The sequence below is a fragment of the Lytechinus pictus genome, chromosome 3, assembly GCF_037042905.1.
Source record: "Lytechinus pictus isolate F3 Inbred chromosome 3, Lp3.0, whole genome shotgun sequence".
In the NCBI taxonomy this organism is placed as follows: Eukaryota; Metazoa; Echinodermata; class Echinoidea; order Temnopleuroida; family Toxopneustidae; genus Lytechinus; species Lytechinus pictus.
Genome location: NC_087247.1, coordinates 26,622,213 through 26,627,356, shown reverse-complemented (window position 1 = coordinate 26,627,356; position 5,144 = coordinate 26,622,213). Strand labels below are relative to the sequence as shown.

Below are 5,144 nucleotides of genomic sequence, written 5' to 3'. Positions count from 1 at the left end.
GAGACGGTAGACAAATTGAGAGAATCTGACATGGCCAGTCACGATATAGGCCCTATTTTGTAAAAAGTATATAAGCTCGTTAAATTTTATCAAGATTGTAGCTCTCCACAATAGTTGTGATAAGGAATTTCAAAAGAGAGTTCATTCTGGACGTCAGAATGCCAATGTAATTAGAGTCAATGATGTTACGATCACACAATAATTTTTGTATTTTATTATAGGCCTATCAAATGAAAGATATATAGGCATATATAAATTGCAGCTGTTAATGATATCCATCACAGTAAAGCATGATAAGGAACCTTCAAACCTGCACTCAGGTCATAAAGTGATATCCTATAATCCTTCCCTGCCGTGGCAGCCAAATGATACACTGGGATCGAGGACCAAATATGCCTATTGCATTATGATATTGTAATGATATTATTTTTGTATTTTGAACTGCCGAATGAATAACAAATAAATAATATGAGTTGCAGGACTAACAATTCCCTGTTCCAGAAGGATTTCACAAAGTTCACCCTGATTTTATTTGAAACATATTAGATATAAAAAGGAAGAAAACGTAGCATTTGGAAGAAAAATTTGAAATACTCGAGTAATTTGAGTGTGTGACGTCATCGGTTCCTTCATTCACATACCAATCGACTAGAACATAATCATCACTGGCAGTCTGGCACTGTGTCAGTAACAAGAAGCATGATAAGGGCTATTTTACTTTCTGTATGATATATCCCAGGACCAAAATCCAGTTAAAACCAATTAGGGCAAAACCAATTGAAACCAGTTGGCCAACTGGTTTCAATAGGGAAATTGGAACAACTGGTTCCAATTGAAAACCAGTTGCCAATTGGTTCCAGTTAAAACCAATTGGTTCCAATTGAAAACCAGTTGCCAATTGGTTCCAGTTAAAACCAACTGGGCAACTGGAACCAGTTGGCAATTGGTTCCAGTTGTTCCAATTTCCCTATTAAAACCAATTGAATCCAATTGGAGGCAACTGGTTTCAATTGGTTCCAGTTGAAACCAATTGGAGGCAACTGGTTTCAACTGGAACCAGTTGAAACCAATTGATTTCCAACTGGATCCACTTGGAACTTCCAGTTGGAATGAACTTAATTAGTTACAAATTAATTAGCATTTACACTAACTATTGCTCATGCCAACACAGAAGCAGTGTTTTTTGTCTATTAATACCAATGTAAAGGGCATTGATAAAATACAGACTTTCATATTTATATATTTATATGGAAGATCTTTAAATATATGTATTTTTATTGGTTGTTATTTGGTAACAGTTAGTGGTGTACTAATTATCCTTTAATCTGTTTTAATTATAATCTATAACATTTATGAACATGGTTTTCACTGCTAAGTATTCTAAATACTTATCTTTAAAAAGTGTGGTACTTGAAATTGAAAAGAATTAAATAGATACATTGTTAATGATGATGAATCTCATAAAACATTAATCTGTGCACACTGGCAGATAATATGCAAATTAACTGGTTTCAATTGGATCCAGTTGGGTAACTGGAAAATTTCCAATTGGAAACCAATTGGAAATCATTTCCAGTTACCCAACTGGTTCCAATTAGAATTCATTTCCAGTTACCCATCTTTCCAGTTAGAAGTCATCTCCAGTTACCCAATTGGTACCAGTTAGGATTTCCAGTTACGCAACTGCATGGTTCAAGTTAGAAATCATTTCCAGTTGGAAGTCATTTCCAGTTACCCAACTGGTTCCAGTTAGGATTTCCAATTGCCAAAGTGGTTCCAGTTGGGATTTCCAGTTAGAAATCATTTCCAGTTGGAAGTCATTTCCAGTTACCCAACTGGTTCCAGTTAGGATTTCCAATTGCCCAACTGGTTCCAGTTAGAAATCATTTCCAATTGGAATTCATTTCCAGTTACCCAACTGGTTCCAGTTAGGATTTCCAGTTGCCCAACTGGTTTCAATTGGTTTCAACTGGAAATTGTTAAATTCCAGTTAAAACCAATTGAAACCAATTGAAACCAATTGAAACCAGTTGGAAATCCAACTGGTTTCAATTGGATTTTGGTCCTGGGATTATATATTTTTAGGTCTCGTTTTGAAATTCTCCGGAAATTCTCAATCTCACGCTTGCCAGTTTATTTTCTTTATTTATTCAGATCTACATAATGTTGGAACCGTGGACTTGACCTTGAATTTTTTGAAATGCAACATATTTCATTTCATAAAAACAACGATTGATGAGCTCCTTTGTTGATTTTCTTTTTTCCTTCCGTTTCAATCGTGTCTTCCCATTCGTCTTTATCTATGTGTATCCATGTAGGGTCCATGATGTAATTCAATGTCTAAAAAAAATATTTAAAAAATTTTACTTATGGTCTATATGAGGCTCGAACTCATGACCCTCGCGTTATTAGCACGATGCTCTGCCGACTGAGCTAACAGACCGAAGTTGCACACTTAATGGACAATTACATATTAATTCCTTATGTTTTAGTTAGTCTGCATAAGAAGACTTTTTTTGACAAAAAAAATAGGGACCGATTTAGAGTGGAGATAAATGTATCAAAACAAAATCACGGAAATAATTTACATGAAAACAAGGTTAAACGACCGAGAAACCCACTTAGGGATTTCGATTCAGTAATACTATAAGGTAAATAAATGCTACCCCGCATAGTCTACGTAAAGCGAAACTGACGCAGCGAGACTACATGCAGTTGGTGGGAAGTGCATAAACCTCGATACATTTCGATAGCCAATCAGCGCGGTCTATTCACTGAACAAGAAATACGTATTTCTAGTTCAGTGGGTCTATCCCATAGAGATGTATACTAATTACGCTAGAGTGCGGAGTCGCCATAGGCGCGCGTATACTTAACGTCTGTGATTGCGCGGAGCGTGGTCGGCCATTGCTCGATAGGTCTTGATTTACAGAAGTACCCGGATGTACACATAGCTCGTGCGTTGTAACACTGTGAAAAAGAAATGCCGTCTCCGGCCTTTTTTCTTGAAGAAAAGAATCCAACCTCATTACGATCGAAAATATTAATGACAAATTGCATCTCAATTAATCATTAGTGTGATTACATGGGGATTATGCTGTGAATTTGGCATTTATACCTGACTTCTCGGGATGAAATTCTCTTATAATTTTTGCATTTACCTCTCTGTTTATAGGCCTATTTTAGATGATAATAGATAATAATATTTATCATATCAGTTTAAAATAAAAATATAAACGTACATTAATGGAAAAATTGACAATTAATTCAAAAGACAGTGAATTAGCCCATCTTCTCCGCTGGATATCCCTACCTTTAACTGCATCGTCCTTATCCACATTTCCTTCATTCACGTTACTTGATGTTCTCATGACCAATTTGTTCATGTTGGATATAATATTTTAATTTCTATATAGGCCTACTATATGTAACTTGCTTTAATTTGTAAGAAATATATCATTAACAATAATTTGTATAAGTTAGTGTTTTGATCTTTGATTATGCGCTATTATAATAGCAAGTATATAGTATAAAGGGTATCTCATTACTTTTCTTGGCGTTACACCAGTGTACATTCTAGAATCGATTTTTTATTCGCTTTTTAAGGGGTGGGTGTAATTAAAGTGTCATGCGCACCCAATCAAAATTACTTTGACACGCTATGATCAAAATAAAATAGGGGCGCGACTGCATGGATCCCTCCCTACAGTGAAAATGAACATGACATAATAAATGATTGTGATTTTATGCACCCCCTGTTTCAAAATCATTCTGCGGCCCCGTATGTAAATGATATTATAATTTTGTTCATCCGTGAAAACCTTATTATAAAACAAACCTGAATAATCAAACTCAGGTCCATAGGCTATATAGCCAATGAAATTAAAAGAATAAAATTAGAAGATCAAATTAGATATACTTTTAAAGTGACAAACAAAACTGAATATGCAAAACGCATGTCTACCGGTTTATGACATAGGCCGGTGCCATGCAGTGTTTGGAAATCTTTGCCATAAATTTAACACAGACACAGTTAATTAAGACAATTTCAAGACAGGTAATTATGATGATCACTCAACAGCTGAAAATTTGTATAACATCTTATTCCAAGTATTTCAGTTTTGCAATATTCAAATAATATTATGTATGGTTTTAGTACTCACAATTTTGCAACCATTTTTATATAAGTTTATTAAGTTTGCATTTATGGATCTCTTTCATGATATTGTTATCAACTGGTTTTTTACACTTAGTTTTAGTAATAACAATCTTTGTAGTATAATACAAATATCCTCAGTCTTCCCGCCCCTTTTCTTCTCTTCTCCTCCTTATTCCTCTCCTTCTTATTATTCTATCCTTGATTTGTTCACATAATATTGGTCCAATCATTATAGGATCACAAACTCCGGCCATAATTATATCAACAGAATATTTCAGACGGTTTGCCGATCTGCATAGCATTTCAGCCGGAGTGAATCAAAGACTTTCCAGAAAATCAAAGTGAAATTGTTCTATGTTGCGTTAAACACGCATTGTAATTTGTTTACTCTCCGAAATATTGAAATGTTTGCAAGTCAATAATACACGGTAAACATCCTACACTTTACCCCATGGCCTCCTGTACATTGCAAAATTGTACTATACTGCATGCGCGCATTTGATATGCAAATTTTGCTGTCAACAAACATTTATTAATTGCTCGCACGTAATTATATAAGTAATCAATATGACCGGATGCTGGTTGACAGCATTGGAAATTTAAATAATAAACTTATCAATTAACTGGACCAATTAATGCATAAATAATTTTCAAATATTATCAATAAAAGTCATTTTATGACTCACGAGTTATTGTGATGTTGGTTACATCGACGTTTAAAACCATGGGGATAGGAGTTAGGCTCTATATTCTATATATGATTTCTATGTGTAGATCTATATGGAAAATGAATTATAAAAATTATCAAAAGTAAAGAAATAAATTATCAGCAATCAGCATCATAGTAATTAGGAAACTATGCTTGAAAAAAAAAATGCAATCGTGTTATTTTCGATAGCTTGTCCCACTTGTGTCTCGGATGCATCAGACACTGTGAAAGGGCCTATGAAATTTCTGAGGTCAACTTGAACTGAGATCATGTTAA

General features: G+C 34.4%; 1 non-coding gene across 1 annotated transcript; it reads right to left on the bottom strand.

The window, feature by feature from the left end:
- Positions 1-2,370: 2,370 nt before the first annotated feature.
- Positions 2,371-2,443, bottom strand: TRNAI-AAU (transfer RNA isoleucine (anticodon AAU)). The gene has a single exon. It is a non-coding gene; the product is annotated as a tRNA-Ile (tRNA).
- Positions 2,444-5,144: the final 2,701 nt, after the last annotated feature.